Source organism: Aulonocara stuartgranti (genome assembly GCF_965226115.1).
Source record: "Aulonocara stuartgranti genome assembly, chromosome: 15".
Lineage (NCBI taxonomy): Eukaryota > Metazoa > Chordata > Actinopteri > Cichliformes > Cichlidae > Aulonocara > Aulonocara stuartgranti.
This window is the reverse complement of record NC_138951.1, coordinates 34,812,501-34,832,594: the sequence shown is the minus strand read 5'-3', so window position 1 is coordinate 34,832,594 and position 20,094 is coordinate 34,812,501. Positions and strand designations below refer to the sequence as shown.

The following is a 20,094-nucleotide window of genomic DNA, read 5'->3' as shown; positions in this document are numbered from 1 at the left end:
GATCCTACTTCCAGACACACACGAGCAGTTGACTCATCAGAAACACTCCCTGCCTCAGCAAACTCACCAATCCATAAGCACATATTAACTCACCTCACCTACGCTGGCCAATAAGCATGCAGGATGCAAACTATATTTATTTTAATTGTAGAGGACGTTTTAGCTGATAAGGTTTACACTTAATAACTACATATTCAGTTTCGGACTGAGTTAAAAATCTATCAATAATAGAAAAAAAACATCTTTGTTTAAAAGCCAGATGTGCTGATATGACACAATGAATGGTAACAATGAGTCACAAAGAAAATGGGATTTTTGCGTGAATGAAGAAGTTAAACTGACACAATGATGTCAAAGATGTCAAACGGTTCCTCTTTTTAGGACAAGTCGTCTCAAATTTCTGCTGCTGATGAACTTCCCTTCAACACATTGGGGATTATTAAAGTGAAGCAAGTGTTTTGGGGGTAAACCGTTACACATTGAGCTCCTGACCTTCTAAACACAGCTGTCATCACATTTTAAGAGTTTTTGCTCATTCTTTTCAGTCCAGCTAACATTTAACATGTTACCATTCATCCATAGTGGATGTGTCAAACAGCGAACTCACTCACTGACTGATTCTAGGCTTTAAATACTTCTTAAATTCACAGCTACAAAGACAAGGCCTCGTTCAGATAATAATCCTGAAAATATGGCAGCTCCCAGGGCATGTGCCAGATGGAACAACTGCGACATTTAGCAATAAATACCTAACTAAAGAAATTGAAGAAAAAACATAATTACTTAGCTGAGCTGTGCAGTTTTTATCTGTGCTTTTCTTTTATATACTTCTTTTTAAGTTTATAATTTTGAGTCATTTTGAGACACTGGTTGGCAAACAGTCAACAGACCAAGGACTCTCCATAACAAACTTCCTCTTTCGGGCCTTCTTGTATCCAACCTGTCTGAGATCTCGTGCTGACATCAGTGAGCCTTATCTGGACACATTTAGACTCACTGTCACATGTCTCTTCTGCAGATAAACAAGGAAAACAAAAAGTATCCTGTTGGAAAACGTTTGAGCTGAGAACGAGGTTCTTCTTCAAGGTTGCTGGGAGGAAGTCAGTCATCCTGGTTTGTTTCTGCTACATTTAAAATCAGCATTGGCCCACTTCACATTCCAAAGAGATCACAGCAACTCCAGATGAAACGGTGGCAGACAAACCAAAACAAGCTAGAGCTGTTTTTCCTCCAGCGCCCGGGCATTTCAAGGGGGAGGACACATCATCAGGTTGTTTTAGAGGACATCCTCAGGCTTGGCTTTTTGCTGACTACAGGGAAGTTGCTGGGTGTTTGAGTGTTGAGGTTTGTTCAGGGCAAAATAATAAAGTGTGTTTTGTCTTTAGCGTTTTGCTATTTAGAAAGATTTGAGTTTGCTCTCGCAAGGCTAAGAGCAAAAATCTCCTTACTAAAAACAACAACACCAAAAGAGTCTACAGCTCTGCCGACATAACACCAAAGAGGAAACGAACCAGCTAAAGTCTGGAAAAAGTCTTGCGATAATGTTGGCTGAAGTATCACAGAGGTTTGTTTTTTTTCAGGAAGAAAGATTAAATAGGAAGACATCATGTTGCCTTGGTTTCTATCAGCTATAACACTGAAAAGACCAAATCTGTGATCTACAATAGTACAATAGGCCAACTCTGGCTAGAAAATTAGGCTACAGCTTTTTAGGTGCCACTGAGATTATTAACAGTAATCTCATGCTTCACAGGAGTGTAATTATGCACTATAGCAAGTTCAAGAGGGATAGTCAAATGTATCTGTAAACAGTGACTACAGCACAAAGTCTGGGTGATCATTTTGCCATCTGAATTTATGTCTGTCCAACTGATACAATGATACAACTTTTTGTTGGCTTTTCCTTGTGCAAGATACTGACCCCAAGTTGCTCTCCAGTGCATTAATCAAAGTATGAATGTGTGTAAAGGTTACATAGAAAGCACTTACATGGAAAGAGCAAAGAAAAAGGTGTTTGTGTGCTTTAAGTGCCAGTCCATTTACCATTCTTGACTACCATACCAGTTCTGTCGTGTGCTAACTGAACTGCGTGCAATGAATGCCATGATGTGGATGATTTGGATCCAGGCGATTTGACATCAGGACGTCAGGGCTGGTTCAGATCAGCACTTTGTTGACCGTGAGCAGAGGAGAAGATCACCTTGCAGCTCCCCTGACTTCACGGAAATCAATGTAACTTCAGAGGGGTCAGAGAGCAGACAGCAGAGGCTGCATGCCAAGCGGCTCCCCAAAATATTCTAGAAGGGGAAAAATACAGAGTAGGAACAAACAACATCCCCAGACATTGAGCAATAAGGACAGCTTTGTTTCTGCTCACCCCGCCTCCAGCTGTAACCCAGAGTTCCATGAAATCTATTTGTTGCTTTGTAGTGCTTATGATCTATCTCCCTTTGTTTTGGTACTCTGTGATGCTCTTTGTTGGGGAATCTCTGCCTGGACAATGGAGGCTGCACACAGAGTCCAAAATGCCTGACGTGATGAATTTTAACAAATAATTAAATCAATCTGCAGTACCTGCAAGTGCCATCACCACAAGCCACAGCTGGATTCTTATCAAATGTAGAGGAAAAGGTGATGATCTGAGGATGACGATCAGCACCTGTGGCAGCACTACATTAGTTTCTCCACTTATCACTGGAACCACATAAATATGTTTTTATTTAGCTTTCTGTTCTCAAAAGACTGAGACTCATTTCACCCCAGGATTATATTTACACATTCACACAGTAATGTGTAAATATATCTTTATATTAAAACAAGATAATGCATGATAAATGAATAAAATGCAACAAGGGTCCTAAATAAATAATAGTACATCATTATTATTATTATTGTGAGGAAGCGTGTTGTAACAGCTGCTCTGTTTTAGGCTTTGTGATGGTGCCTTTTTAGTCCACTGTATTTACATTTTCATCGAACATGAATTGAAATTTAGAATTTTAGGTAAATAGGTGATAAAATCAAAGCTCATTTTTGTGTGTGTGTGTGTGTGTCATATTTTGGACCACTTCAAAGCAATCGGCTCAGGCTGTTCCTGAATCCATTCCCTGCATGTTATACACTTACACACAGACGTATGCATGTTTCCCCCCATCCTGTCCCGTCCTGTACTACAGTGCACGTGGCTCGGTTGTTTGGCTGGTAGAGTTGGTTGTCTGCCAGGTCCCTATAATGTAACGAACATGAAAGCAGAGCTCAGGAATGAGCAAAAGATTAGCACATGATGTAGCTCTTCAGAGCTGCAGAGTAGGAAAACAACGGTCACTGTGAGCTGGTTACTTGTGAGTTTGACTTTAAAGTGTTGCCCAATCGTCTTGCTTTTCAGGGCCAAAAGAACATTATGTCCCACAAGTGCAAAACACCAAGAAAAAGGAGGTGTGGCGGAGCTTAGTGTCAGATATCCTGGATGTTTTTGAAATGTATAGAAGGAGGAGGAGACTTGTGGTAAACACAGGTTTTCAACTGCAGTCACTTCTCTGCTGTTACAGGGTTCAAACGTACACAGCATTTATTTGAAATATTTAAGGCTGAATCCAGTTGAGGGTTTTTCTTCCTGGACAATTTGATATGAAGGATTATACATAAACACAACTGAATAGTTTAATTCTATCAAAGTAAATCAAATCTTCTGATACCGTGCAGCTGAGACACTGAACAAAGCATTTAAACTAGTTTACACCAGAGGGAAGAGGTTGTTTTTAACATAACTGTCAGCTCGGTCATGTGAATAAAAGATTATGAACTGAAATCAGACCCCATGTGACTTTAGCCCGTGTCTGCTGTTGAACACGGCACAAAAACAAGAACATTTGTTAAAGGGTTCAAGTGGATTTAAGGTCCTAAAAACAAAAGTGATGTACTTCTTCACAGTTCAAGTTTCTATTCAGAGATGGAACCACAATACACACTTCCTGGGTGCATATTATTTCTTCTAGTATGAATATAGTAAGTACTTAAAGTTTCTGTTGAGCTGATCACATATAGGACGCATTTCCAGATGTATAGATCGATGACGACACCAAAAGGAAGGTTGAGGAAAGGCGTGAAAGCTATCCATGCAGTAAAACAGGATGCTGCAAACAGAAAATATGAAAGCCATGCATGCAAAAACAAAAACTGAAAACTAAACAGCTGTCGACACTTAAGCGAAGCCATAAAACAACCTCTCGTGTGCACTGGTGGAAGCAATGTAGGACATAACTTTATGTGCATTCAAGTTAATGTGGATATAAAACCGGTTTCCCCAGCCCCCGTAGTCAGGACAGCAGATAACATGCAAATAAAATGCAAGTGGTTTATTTGATGAAGGTGGCCCTGAGGCTGTTGTTTGGACAGCTCTGTAGGGTCAGGACTATTCTCCAAGAAGAGATCAGAAGTATCTTGGCATCAATCATTTGAATACTTTCAAGCTAAGGTAAATATGGCAGGTAATCATCCCTCTTCTCTAAAACAAGGATTAAGTTCAGCTGCCACAAGATTAGGAATAAGAAGTCTTTTTAACTTTCATCCAAAGCATGTCTTTGTCCTGTCTTCAACTACTTACCCCCAACCGGTCGTGGCAGATGGCCTGGTTCTGCTGGAGGTTTCTTCCTGTTAAAAGGGAGATTTTCCTTCTCACCTTCGCCAAACCACTTGCTCATAGGGAGTCACTGTTGGGGTTTTCCTCTGTTTTCTCTTTATTATCTCTATCAATCAGTGATAAATTTAGACAATGAGCAGTATGTAAAAATTGTATTGCTACTCAAAGTAATTAAAATATTTTAACGTCCAACAGCTGCAGCTGTTTAAATCAGCCTCATATAGTATCACTCAATGCGTTCACTTCGCTTTGGCAGCATGGAGGTTAGCACTGCTGCCTCACAGCAAATAGGTCCTGAGTTCAATTCCAATGTTGGCCCAGGGTCTTTCTGTGTGGAGTTTGCATGTGGGTTTCTGGGTACTCCCAAATTTCAAAGACATGCACTTAGTGGGGTTATTAGGGTAACTGGCAGCTCATTATGGGTGTGAGTGGTTGTCTGCCTTTATGTGTTAGCCCTGCAACAGACTGTCCCGGTGTATCCTTCCTGAGTGCCTACGACAGCTGGGATAGGCTCAAGCCCCCCCTCATGAAAAGGAAAAGCAGAAGAGAATGGATGGATTGCCTTGATTGTCAATACTTCATGGCATGATTGGCTCTTTCAAATTTCAAATACATTTAATGAAAATACTTTTCTAAAATATGATTAGTAAATAATTCAACTGTTTTTGAGGCAGTAAAAATGAGTTCCACAGTTTACAAGTAACTTTTAAGGGAGGTTTAAAAGATTAGTTTTGTTGATTATGTTTTCTTTTGTTTTTCTCCTCTGCTGTCCGTTCACTAATTACCACAATGCTTTGTCTTTTGTCATTAGTTTTACCAGGTCACTATCTTTCTAACTCTTGACCTCATTACTTCTCGTTTCCTGTTGTGATGCTTTGCAGTAGAACGTGTACTGCTGCACGGAGCCAATAGCTGGATAAAGGTTTCAAATGCCTGAGAAGTAAATGTTATTGTGGGAGTAATTTGGTTTGCCCTGTCTCGGACTTATTGTTGGAGCGCCAGGAGAGATTCCTTGTTTGGAGAGATTCCTTGTTTGGAGAGATTTGATCTGCTGAGAGGAGGTGTAACTCCCTGCAGGGGAAGGAGGCAGGCTGTGGTTGGTTGACACTTTAGGGGTCGATGTTAAGCTGACCTTTCTGTGGTCAACAAGAGCTGATGGGGAGAAAAGCAAAACATTAGAAACAATTTTGAGTGAGTGTGTAGAAACAGAACTGCTTCATTGTTTATTGACCACATTATTTGCTTTAGGTCATTAGGTCAGTGAGATTATTGATGCAGAGTCACTTCTGTTTACTCATTCCCAATTATATAAGCAAGCTAGAAAATGTAATGTTAAAAATAATATATGAGCAAAGGCATTTAAGTATCAGGGTAACATCCTGATGGGTGAGAGTATAGCTGTGATAAATGTGTGCATAAAAGCCACATTTGATGCTGTTTGAGACATAAATAGCATCAAATTAGAAAACATTTTGCATCACAAACACGTTTCATGGCCAATTTTTTTAAACTATTTTTTCTTGTTTAATAAATAGTGTTAGTCATTTTTCTGTAGGCTCGGTGTGGTACATTTAGGGAACTAGGCAGCAATTCTGAATCTTTACTGTTTCCATCAATTGTGTTCAGTTAATGTTCGGCACTATCCGCCCTCTGTGTGAGTTTGTATAGCTTCAGCCCACTTCCCTGGGAAAAATAAAAGGGTAACAATTAAAGCTGGTGTCTGACCCCAGAATGCACATTATCCATGCTTTCACTGCTTTGCTGGTGCACTTTTATGCCTCTCTGGCTCATGGAAAGAGGAAAGAGAGCTTAAACATCTGCTGTGTGTGAACACAAGGCAAATGTAGCTTCAGCATTACATCTGCAAAAGAATGAAAAGCAGCAATAATGTGAACTATAAATAAATAAGAGAAGTAGCTGTTAATAAAAATGTTCAGCTACACCTAGATTATACTGTAATAAACATTTGTTTATTGCTTATATACTGCAAAAATAATGTATTACCTAGACAACTGAGGCCTAGTCATCTTTCTCTGTTTTGCCATAAATATTTTTTCGCTGTGAACATGCACACAAGTACTTCTTTGGCTGCCTCTCAGATCTCCCCCTTTGCTTTTGTTCAGGCCTAAGTTTTGTTCATCTTAATTACAGTTTATAATGTTATTTATGTTATAAAAATCCAGAAAAACAAACACAGAAATGATATTATAGTATGTTTTTAATCGTGTCAGCTTCTCACAGTTCATCAGTGTGGCTGTCCCTCGAGAGGAAGGGCTATCCTGGGTTCTGACGTCAGGCTTTATGGGTAAGTAAACAAAGGCTAATCAAGAGGGAAGAGCCGTCAGATAAACAGAGCTGTTGTTACTTTCAATAAGATAAAGATGATGAGACAAACATGGACTCATGTCAAGTTTGGAGATTTAAGAATATTTTTCCATCCATCCAATTTCTTCCAGTTCAGGGTCGTTGAGGTGTGGGTGGAGCCTGTCCCAGCTAGCACAGGGCCACAGACACAGACCCATGACAGGTCGCCTACTGGCTACATTTTCGCATCATTAATTGCAGACTACAAAAATATTTACATATTACAGCCCAAGAGGACACATTATCCGTACACTACATGGTGTATACAGCAGCTGCCAAAATGATGATCTTATAAATCATGAAAATCAGGGAAAGTTTAACTGGAAATGTGATAAATAAGTGATACAACAAACAATTCAACTTCAAGTAAATTAAATACATTAGATTAGATTTTGATTTATTATTTGAGATGGTCCATGAGGATTATGGTGGAGACAGTTGAGGAATGTCTACATTTTCCTTATGTAAGCTGTAATTATGCCTTCTAGTCTCAGCTCAGCTGTTTTAACTGATGGCCACCCATCCTGTCTGGTTCTGTCTGTTAAAGTATTTTCCTTTCTGTGTTATTATATATTGGACTGTTGGGAGTTTCTGCTTATGTAAAGTGCCTTGAGAATAACATGCAATGTGGTTTAATGCTGCATAAATAAGACTGAAGGGAAATGTATTTTGTGATTAACACACACACGTAGATACACGTGAGTCTCCATCTTAAGAAATGGTCAAAAATATTTGTAAACATGCTAAACTGATCTTTGGTTTTGACACTACAGATGAATCCCAAATGATGATACACATCCCTCCCCAGTGCCTCTTTAATATTTCCTTTCCCACAAGAAAACATATTTCCAGGAACTGTGACGAAAGTTGACGGTTTAAATTCTGACTTGTTTTAAAAATCTTTACAGGGAAAGTAAATAACCAGCGCTCCGTTGAGTCCTTGAGAAACATTTATAGCTCAGGTTTTGGTCCGAATCTGCTCTTTTTGATGCTGCGTTTCCCATCACTGTTCATTTGGAGGGTAGGGTCAGTATTTGGCATAAACACCATGAAAATGTGGATCCTACCTGCCTTGTATCAGTTCACCTCAACAGTTCATGTCTGTGGTCTTGATGTGTGGGATATTTTTTGGCACACTTTAGACTTTATTTAAACCCCAAAGCCTAGACCTGAATATTATTACTGACCACGTCAATCCCTTTAGTGCACTCACACAGAGCAACCTTCTTCTGATGGCTGCTTCCAGCAGAATAATGCATCACGTCACAAAGCTCAAATAATCTCAGACAGTTTTCTTGAACATAACAGTGAGTTCATTATACTCAAATAGACTCCATGGCCTTTAGATCTCAGTCCAGTAGAGCCCTTCTGGGATGTGGTGGGACAGCAGAGTCACGTCATGGATGTTTAGGTGACAAATCTGCAGCAACTGTGCGATGCTGTCATGTCAATATGAACCACAATCCTTGAGCATTGTGTTAAATCTATTAGAATTAAAGCAGATGTGAAGACAAAAGCTGGTCTAACCAAGTACTAGCAGAGTGTAATTAATGAAGTGGCTTTTACACTTTTACAGATATTGAAGATATTTCAGTTCAATTCAATTCTATTTTATTTATACAGCGCCAAATCACATCAAAAGTCTCCTCAAAGGGCTTTTTATTGTAAGATAGACCCTACAATAATACATACAGAGAAACAGCCAACAATCATATGACTCCCTATGAACAAGCACTTTAGTGACAGTGGGAAGGAAAAACTCCCTTTTAACAGGAAGAAACCACCAGCAGAACCAGGCTCAGGGAGGGGCGGGGCCATCTGCTGCGACTGGTAAGGGTGATAGAAGGAAGACACGTTAAAAGACATGCTGTGGAAGAGAGCCAGAGATTAATAACAAGTGTGATTCAATGCAGAGAGGTCTATTAACACATTTTAGTATCTGTAAAAATCTGTAATTTGGAATATTTCGGGAAAAAAGCTGATTTATGCTCTGTTCTGAGCCACCATATAAATAACCTACTAGCCAAGTCACTGCAAAGAAGCTGTGTAAGTTCAGTGTGCAGACACGCCATGAGGTTTACACAGTAGGCCTATGTGTTTCACATATCAACAAAAAATTTCTTATTTGAGCTCAGCTCTTGTTTGAAGACGGATTCATGAAATGTAGCATAAAGGTGACTTTTGCTCACTGCGTAGCATTTTAAATCTGACTCAGACTTTAAAGGCACACATTTAATGCAAGGAAGTTCAATTCATCTGTATGATAAAAATAAATCTAAGTGAGTGTAAATTTTCAAGTTACAAAGTAAAAAAAGCCACGTACACATAAGTGCTTCTTTTGCTTCCACAAGTGTTGACCGATAACACAATGCCATTAATTTGATCTAGTGGCTTGGAGCAACAAAATGTGATTAGCATTTTTATTGTCATGTTTAACCTGACCTTGTGCGATTAAGAGGAGATTCTAAACTGGTTTTAGGTGTGAGTGTGAATGCCTTTCTGTCTCTATGTTAGCGATAGACTGGTGACCTGTCCAGGGTGTATCCGCTATGACAGCTGGGTTGACTCCAGGCACCCTACGACCCTTAACTGGACAAGCAGATAAATAAATGGATGGATGGTTATGTTTAGCTCGAGGCTGAGGTTAGAGAAAAACCATTGGTCAAATATTTAAGCACATAAACAGTTATAAGTAACTATAAACTTTCTCTAACGTTTACTTTAGTGCTTTTGCTGCTGTAATCAAACCACAAACAGTGTGTCTATGTCTGGTTTTGTACGCCCATCAGCAAACTCACCCTCTTCCTTAAACACTCATGCAGCACAAAAATGTGCAAACCATTACCACTGGAACCAATCTGCAGAGGGGTTAGGCATGAAATGCAAGTACTGTGCAAGTATCTAGAAGACAGAGGTTATGAAAGAAACATGTAAAAGTATAACAAAGAGGAGCTAAAAAAAACTTGATTCTTCTAGTAAGAGATAAACCCACTGGATGCAAACCCATTCCTGCATCCTGTTCATTAGAAACTTAGTCATGTGACACTGAAGCTCATGGAGGTCAAAGGAGCAGACAACGTGACCTGATAGAAGTGCTGCTGGATGGAGAAAGTGTTTTCAGTTACGACACATCTGTGTGTGCCACTATAGTTGTAATGCTGTTTAAACATGTCAGGTTTTTATGGCTACAAAGATCACACACGTGTGCACATTATTTAAAAGCCACATAGCATTTTATTGTCACGGTGTTCTGCCCTTTGTACCTTTTTGGTGGAAGCTTAATTTAGCTGCATGTGTTTCACTAGTTATATAACTATGCTGTACAGGACACAGAATCCATTAAGCTATTTTCACTGACCTTGGATTTTAGATTTTTTACGCTATCTCAGGTGCTTTCCGCCTTGTTTGAGGCGTGCAGGTTATAATCTCAGCTGTGGAAAGCTATAAAGTTGAATGATGTGCAACATTTAAACAGATGACACACAGACAGATAAAGAAAGCAGACAATTTAAAAGGGCTCTCTACTACTTTTAATGCCTGAAGTCAAATATGCCCTGTGTGTCTTATCATTTCCAAACCACAAGAGCTATTTTTAGTGGTTTAGTGAACAGAACACAGAGCTGCGAGCTGACTTTCACTCTCACCTACAGTACATAAGAGTTTAGGAGGATGAAAGCTGTACATTTTGTTCCAAAACCACAGCATCTGAAGAGGAAGTAAAGCCATGCTTTAGCAACTTTACCTCGTCTCTTTTAACTTGTTTGTTATAAAGCAGCGTTGACAGAATGATCTTATCACCAGTTGTCTTTCATTTCTTTTCATATCGCACTGTTAATACTTCCTCAAGGTCAGAGAAATACTTAAAGAGACTTTTAATTGAGGTTTGGATTTCAGTGAAAAGTGAGTGGGTGACGATAAATCATAATTTTGATTTTTTTTGATTGCACTACCATATCAGAGTTGAACTTGATTTAATTTGATTTATGCTTTGGCTTATGAACAAATACACTCGAAACCAAGACACTCCCTTCAGCCTTAGCTGTGTTAAGTGCTACTTGAGAAATGCACACCCAGAAACTGAGAGGATGTCAAACAATACCTTAAACCCAGCAGTATAGGCTTTTTGAGCATTTCTGAACATCATGAAGCAATGCTTTGATTGTTGTGGACTGTCTCTGGCTTATTTTACATTTTAAAGCAAAGAAAGCCAGATAAACCAAGCCAGAGCTGGTGGAATACGGAGGGTCATGAGTGCCAAAATGAGTCAACCAAATACATAATTAAATAATTTATTAAATATGTCATGAATTCATTAAAAAGGTGGAATACTTTTGTCACTCCGTAGAAGAGACCAAAAAGAGAGGTAAATGAATATTGAACTTACCACATCTCGTTGATGAGATAATAGTGGGTCAGTGTCGCGTATCGTCTCGTGGCACGTCATGGACCAGTCATGACCTGACTTGAGATTTTTCATGTCAGCGAACACTTATTTCTAAACAATGCACTTCACTAGAAAATATATGCAACATTATAACCACATTTTTTCTGTAGCAAAAGTAGTGACATTTTTTAACACTTTTTGAAAAATGTGGCCACTCGTGTATATTTTAACCTAAATCATGATATTTTTCTAAGCTATTCACTTTTAATGCCTAACCACAAACAGTATAAAGCATGGCTGTAGCTTCTAGGTTGGAAAGAAGCCAGTGTGGATGTGCTTTAAACATTATCTGAACAGGATCTGATGGCCACCAGATTGCAAGAAGGCATCTGCTTCTATAGAAGTCTATGGGAAAATGGATTCTGACTTAACCCCTGACTTAAATCTATTTCATCCTATGTTTCAACATGGTAGATTTTTTGCGGCAGATTAATATTTGAGACTGCATGCTCATTGGCTAACAACTTATCAATCACAAGTCGTTAGCCAATGAGCAGACTAGCCCCTAATCATACATGATTTTTTTTTTGCTACCATGACAACACAAACACTCATCTCCGAGTTTCAAAATGGAACTTCAGAAGTCAACATAGTAACTGTGTCCATCTTTCATACTGTGTGCCTAACCCTCACCAAATAGAGAGAAAGCCAAACCGAGTGTTAACATGTTTGTAATTGATAATGTTCGTTAAAAATAATAAAAATGACGTGTAAAAATCTGTGACGTGGATGACTTCAGTCACTGAAAGGCATCACATATGTACAGCTCAACCTGCTGGTATGTTTATCTCACATTTACAACACCTCAGTCCAGATGTGAAACCAAACATGAGGTTCTGCTCAATTCATCAAAACACTGGCAGGACGGAGGAGACTGATGACAAGAATGATGTTGTATTTCTCATACCAACACAAAGATTTAGTGAGCGCTTCCCACGAAAAAAACAAACTTAAAATGAATCCCAGATGATGTTATTCATACCATTCTTCCAGTCTTTGCACGAACAATTTGCAACATGTTACTGTGTGTCTGTTTACATTAGTAATGTGGGATTGAAAAGCACAAATAAGAGTAGAGCATGAGAAGGTTAGAAGAGCTGTGTAACTATTTATTTTCCATTAAGGAGAAATCAGGTTCAGCATCTGAGAACTATCACGTGGAGCCAACTTCACCACTGGACAGTTATCAGTGTTGACCCCCGTTCCTTCACCTTCACAAATTCTTGTAACTATTGTGTGAAATATATATATTAAAATAAAAAACTAAAACCAGCAATCATCAAGACAGTCATTATAAAAAAATTACATAAACATGACAGACACTTTAATTTTGTAATCAAAGTGCTCCTTCTGATTCAGCCCTTTCACTGCTGCTGTTCTTGCAAATTAAAAGGGAAACTAAAACTTTTTACACTTCTGAACCTGATAACATGGAGATAAGGGATAAAGAATGGTCAGCTGGTTCGTGCAGTGCTGCACTATGAGGTAAAGGGATTTGTGCAATGCCCGGGACTGTACTGGAACTGTAACCCACATAATTTCCTTTAATAAAGTATTCTGATTCTGATCCTGAAAGCACTGCTGGCAGAGAAAAGACAGCTTTCGTCCTGTTTGACTTTCGTCCCGTCTCCCTCTCCTCACCCTGAACCGATCACTGCAGATGGCTGCTCCTTCCTGAGCCTGATTCTGCCAGAGTTCCTTCCTGTTAAAGGGGAGATTTTCTTTCCCACTATTACCAAGTGCTTGCTCATAGTACTGTAGGGTCTTTACCTTACAATATAAAGAGCCTTGAGTTCACTGTAGCTGCCGTGTAAATGAGATGGAATTGAATTATAAAAACGCAGGCATGCATTTACTCCAAATAGAAGTCTAAGCATGTCAGTCAAGATGTGTTTACCCACTTTATCGCTGTAACTCTCAGATAAGGTTTGCTATTGTCAAGCTGGCCTTACAAATCAAACACAGTTTGGGGCTGTTTTTAGTTCCTGCCCACTCTAACACTTGCACCCACACGCTGTAAGTAAGCTGGCTATTTAATATTGTCATTTGAATTTCAGGTTGTTAGCTGATGAACTGTTCCAAGGTGCAGAGATAAAATAGACAATATGACTATAAACATTTATGTGTGTCTGCACTTCTACTAATCAAACTGGAAAAACTGATAAATGGATTTCTTAAGCCACTTAACATTGCACTGAGAGACTGAGTTGCAACAGGAGTGCAGTTAACAGATGATTAGACTTTAACCCAGTGATGTAAATCAGTATCTGATACCACTGTAGTGGTGAAATGAAGATTTACAGTCTCTCTCTGTGACTAAGAACTGCTTCGTAGGCATGTAGCTGGAGAGACTTTGAAATCTTCCTCATTGGTCATATTTAATACAGATAGTTTGTCTCATAAATGAAATGCTGAGCTTTAAACGCAGCCGTTTCTGTTTGGTTTTAGCAGGACTAGCATTACTTTTCTGCCAATCAGACTGAAATATAGCACAACTACTGCGCTGGATAAGCTGACCCCTGAGTTTTACTGTAGCCCAGCTATAAAGTTGAAATTAGAAGCACAGACTGTTGCGTTTAAGAATAACCTGCCTTCATTTCCACATCTTTTCTCGATTTATGCCTTTGGACACTCTGAGCTGAGAGTGATGTCACGATTGGAGGATCGCAGTGTTTTTATTCCGCTCATGCCCTGGAGAGGATGCAGTGCCAGAGGTTTGCACAGACACGCACAGACCGGTTTTCTAAGAAACCAATGGAGAAATTTCAGACCGTGTGATGGCACAGAGGATGTATTCATTTTTTTGTTGTCTGTTTCTCTTTTAAAACCCTGTCCAGTTAATGCACCAAAAGAAGCAGCTGCATTTTTATGAAGACCAAAACAAAAAAAGCAGCAAAGAAGAAGAAAAACAAGAGAAAAAAAATACCCAGAACAAAAATTCTCTCCATTTTTCATTTATTTGTTTGATTATTTTGCTGTAATTGCTTGAAATAATTAGATCTTTAAAAAACAAACACAAAATGAAATGTTATGGCTTTTAGAGCCTAGTTTTTTCCACCTAGCATCTGTTGAACTCATTATTTCGTTGACTGCCACAGAAGACTTTTGGAGTATAGATGAGATTTTGTGGAATTGTGACCTCTTTGCTACTAGTACACAACCTCCCACCCAATTGGACTAATACTTTTTCACAGAACTTGGAGCGGTCTACCCTAACAAACAGACCTATCTCCACCCCCCACACCCACAAGCTTACAGTAAACTGCTACTTCAGGGGAAATCCTGCTGGTCCCTTGTCAAAGGGCAGTAAAATAGCTCTCATATGGTGAGCTTGGAAGGATGAAACAGAGGCCAAACAACCTCACCTCTCTCTCTCTTTCTCGGTTCCTTCTTCCCACTCGCTTCTCTCACCGTTTGTTTTTCACCGAAGGGAAAGCTGAAACCTGTCTGGTTTGTTTTTCTCCTTCTATTGGCAGTGCGCCTGCTTTTAAAGCCCAGGTGTTGGTGAGCAGGGAGTCGTCTTTCACAAAAACATGAGGTGGATCGCAGGTTCATAGGGGAGGACTGAACGTGCGAAGAGGGAGGCTGTCACGGCTGTATTTCAGTACATCTCTGTCTCTAATCGTCAATGTTTTCTTCTTTCAAACCGGTCAGACAGTCTGTCAGCTTCCCGTCAAACAGTCGACAACACATTCTTCTTAGCTGAGTTAATTTGAACCCAGTGACCCTGTTTTGTTGCTTTCTTACGATTACAGTTCTTACTTTGTAAAGGATAAAAACATTTATCCCGCCTTCGTTAGTTGTGAACCTTTTTAAATAGTGTTAACGAAGACTTGCTTTTCCCACCACACCGTAAATGTAACTTATATTATTGAGGCATTTTCTTGATTAATAATTTGATGTAAAATGACAGAGTGCAGAGGTCACTCTGTTAGCTGACTGAAGCGCCACCCAGTGTGGTCTTCTGCTGCTGTAGCCAGTCTGCTTCAATGTTTTAAATGACGTACATTCAGAGATGCTCTTCTGCACACGCTGGTTGTAAAAAGTGGTTATTTGAGTTTCTGCTGTGCGATCATTCTCCTGTTGAGAAATTTTCGACAAATTCTCTGTAAACCATACAAAGAGTTGTGTGAGTGAGAATCTCACTAGATCAGCAGTTTCTGAAATAATCAGACCAACCCATCTATGAAACATGCCATGTTCAAAGTCTCTTGAATCACCTTTCATCCCCATTCTGATGCTCAGTTTGAACCTCAGCACTCAGTCCTGACCATGTCTACATGCCTAACTGCACCTGCCATGTGATTGGCCAATTAGATATTTGCTTTAAAGAGCTTTTGAACAGGTGTTTCTTATGTGTTAATAAAGGGACACTTGGCACCTGGTGCCATGCTCTCTGTTCGAACACTGTTTCCCTTACTAGCAGTTAGTTTCATTTTGAATGTCCCTAAACAATAACACCTTCAACATGACACTTAAACAGAAGGTTAGGCTATTTCTGCCTCCCGTTTGCATGCGCCTTACCAGTAATGCATTATTACCTGTTATCATTTAGTCCCAGGCTTTCCCCGTATTGTTGATAAGAATTAATACTGCGTGCATAGAATAGTTTTAGGTTGCTCAGAGTTTGGTTTCTTTTTCAGTTTAAACTTCCCAACATGCAAAAGCATCAGTGTCTTTTTAAAGGAATAACGAACATCACAGGGTGCCAGGCAGATAAGGAAGGAAAAGTCTGACAGCAGTGTGAAACCAGTGTTAGAGATACAGAGCACGAAGGATTTTCCCGATAATTCAGGAAGCAGCTTGGCAACTACATAACTGCTGTTAAATGGAGTTCCCCTTTAACTTCAGCCAGACAACAGTTATTACTGTCAAGTTGCATCAGCTGACTGCATAGGTGTATTAGCTATACTTAAAAAAAACCCTGTAAAATAACACCACAGCACAACTGTGAGCTTGGCAATCTGGATCTTTCCCTCTGGAAAGGAGAAACTCAGTGGGGAATGTTTTGTGGAAACAGAACTGGGAAAGCAAATTCCACCCCTGATGTACCCCTGACATCCACCCACCAGAACCCCATGGGAGACCCCATTATCTCCTCCTTCTCCTCTTTGTTCCTCTCTTCTACTGCTGCCAAAAACCCAGCTGGAGCGTCTGAAGGTCGCTCAGCTGTTTTAATCCCTCGTCCAGGTCACATAAACACACAACACTGAGAAGATGACCATCAAAAGTCCAAGTGAGTGTTTCGAGCATTAGAATGACACTGAAACACTGGAAACACTTGAAATTAGCTACTGTGGATTATGTACAACCCCATTTGGAAAAAGTAGTGTTGTGAGAAATATAAATAAAAACAGAATGAAATCTCATAAAGCCATATTTTAATCACAATAGAACATAAAAACATTTAGAAAACGCGTGTCGAAAGAGTTGGGACTGTGGCAAGAAAATCCTGGAAACGTTCATTGTTAAGGGAAAATTTACAACTAATTAGATTAATTGGCTGCATTGTGTGAAAAAAGAGCATTTAAGATGAACTTACTACAAACTGTGGAAAATGTTCAGAATAATGCTTCTCAGAGTAAAATTGCAAAGACATTAAACATCTCATCATCTACACTACATAATATCATTAAAATGTTCAGAGAATCTGGAGGCTACAATCCACTCATGAACACATTCATTGTCCATGAACATAGTTCACCATACCATCCAAAAATACAGGTTAAAGCTCCATCGTGCGACAAGAAGGAATAATTAAACATGATGCAAAAACACTGTCATCTCTTCTGGGTCAAAGCTAATTTAAAATGGACAGAACTGACCTGCTCAGACCTTTCAGCTTCTGCAAACAGTTGAAGCATCATAAAAATGAAAAATATAAAAAAGAACATACAGGTTTCCTCAGATGTTTACAGACTGTTGTAAAAAAAAATTTTTTAAAAAAACATTTGGTTCCATTTCTTCCTTTTAACTGATACATTTATTAGTTTAAACATTTGATCTGTTTGTAAAATGTGTGTGTTTTAACACTTTAAAGACGTTTTTGGTGACGCAACATTGCAATTGACTACAAAGGCAAATACATGTTGAGATAATAGTGGTGGAAGACACAAAAGCACGAAAAGAGAAGCAGAAATTAAGATAAAGGCCTAGATGATGGAGGAAAACCAATGAGAATAAAGGACCGGGTTAGATGTTTTTGTTGGCCTGCATCTTGTTTTGTGATAGTAGTCCAACTTGGTAGGTGATGATATGAGTTTAGCTGAGGGACGACAAGGGCTACCTGTTCCTGAAACCAGTGAAGCGTGAGAATGCCTGGGACACAGAAGGCCTATTGTGTCATATCTGATCCTAACTCAGGAAAACTAGCAACTGAAAAGTAAGGCAGGATGGCCTCGATGGATGGAGGAATGAAGGCAGACTTTGTGACACAGAGAGAGAACACACTGTACCCAGCAGCTAAACTTTAGGGAGATGGATTAGTTAAGTCAACATCCTGTAAACAAAAGGCTGTTTCACTTCGACACTCTGATGAACAGCGATACACCTGATGCACAAGGATGAAGCATGTGATAAAGGATAACAAAGTTTAGAATAAAAAAAAAAGCCAAAAAGTGCAAATGTATGAGGAGACAAAACCAATCCAGGTACATCACTGGTCATGATCATATTACGAGATCGAATGCTTTAATTTGTATTTTGAATTTTGATTCATGTGACATTTGATAGCATCTTAGCATTTTGCAGACCGCACTACCGACTAGCTAACACCAGGACTGGCATTCATGATTAAAGAACCTTATCATGGCATAGAAAATATATTAAAAAATATGAATCCCTGTACGATATTTTCCTGATTAGTGAAAGAATAATGGATAAAATGTGCATTAAAAAAACAAGAAGCAGTCATTTATTTCCCTTTCAATGTGTATGACCATAAATATTTGTTCTCAGCAATAATTTCCTTTCCCCAATCTGGAAGATACACACTCCAGCACACACACACACAACGCTGCACAGTACATACAAATACAACTGCTTTATGATCAGATCTGAAAGTACAGTGCAGTACAGTTTGTTCACACTCAGGAGGAGAGGAGGAGTCACGTTGAACTCTGATCTTGCTGCGATCGCACTCTTATGCAAACATTTGAGCCGTCATGGACAAATTTCTGTCTCTGTTCTTTTTTTTATTATTTGCAAACTTCCCAATATAAGCAAAGCAGATGTGCGCAGAAGTGTGCACCGACATAAAAGCACAGAAATCTACTTCAGCAGAAGATGTGCACGAGCATATGAATTACATGTCAAATTAACAATTTGCATCAGCACGGCAACAACAAACAGCAGGCAACTGTTTTGCAAATATTAAGCGTGCACTCCGCACACTCACATGAATGCATGCATGCATTCACACACGCCTGCACGCGCAAACATGCATTCAGCTTCCTGTGTGCAGCTCCAGCTGCGGTGAGGCTGTAGACATTTAATTGTAATAACATGTGGAGGATGTGTGTGTCGAACCATGTGACAAGGCACGTGGGTGCGAGTGTTCTCTTTTGGCGTGGGATGCCTTCCTGCATGTATTTGCTTTCCCTGACTTGTATGTGTATATGTACTTGGGCATGTGTGTGTGTGTGTGTGTGTGTGTGTGTGTGTGTGTGTGTGTGTGTGTGTGTTGTTTTGCTTGTTTACATTCTAACCATCACTTCTGTTTAGACTTTGCACATGGAAAGTTGTTTGTTTAAATGTGAATGCAGTGACAATGCTCTCCCGTTGGACACGATGCACATCTATAATGCTATCCACATGCACAGTTAAGTCCAAAAGAAAACTAATGGCTGTGTTGACTTTGCAGAGGTTAGCAAATCTTAACTGCTTAAGACATGAAGCAATGAATCAGAAATTCCTTCTAGTGACGCTTGCAGCAGTGAGCAACAAAAACAGCGCTGACCTTTGGCCTCTTTGCTGCTGGATGCAACATTTGCAAAAAGAGTTCTGAACTTATTTTTCTGAAAACCTCATTCGACATTAGCAACAAAAAAAAGCAAAAACACTTTACATTAGAGGCCTTCTGTGCACGTACATGTTATTGTTTGTTATTATGTCAGCATGTAGATTCATTTCATTTCAATGACTTCCTGTATAAATCTAGTGCCCTTTAAAGGCGCAGAAATGTATCTGGGAAAGCAGCAGTTTCAAGTAAACGATTTCATGCTTTTACTTTTAAGTTCACGAAGCAAACATAACTTTCAGCATCAGACCAGCAACAAAGGGGAAGTGAAACACAAACAGCTTGTGTGTGTGTGTAAGGACACAGACAGCTGGAACATCAGGTTCTCAGCCACTCTCCTCTCATTGGCTACACTGTCGTCAAGCGCATTTATTAAAAAAAACAAGTTGCTGCTCAGCCAATCAGGAGAGTGCTAGAATTTCCCCGACACTACAGCGCCTTATCTGTGGTGACATCACATGGCCCTTTAAACGGCACACCGCAAACAAGTTTAAATGGCCTGATGAGACAGAACACACAGAGGTGGGGGACCTGTTTCAACCACGAATACAAAGTTAGCCTACTTATAACAAACACACCCTTATGGCATATGTGACCACACCGTATACATTCTCAAAAAAGCTTTGTGTG

General features: G+C 39.5%; 1 long non-coding RNA gene across 1 annotated transcript; it reads left to right on the top strand.

Moving 5' to 3' along the window:
- Positions 1-4,444: 4,444 nt before the first annotated feature.
- LOC309689853 lies at positions 4,445-11,272 on the top strand. The gene is made up of 3 exons (XR_014271533.1): positions 4,445-4,474; positions 6,871-6,944; positions 11,202-11,272. It is a non-coding gene; the product is annotated as an uncharacterized lncRNA (long non-coding RNA).
- The last annotated feature ends 8,822 nt before the right edge of the window (positions 11,273-20,094 follow it).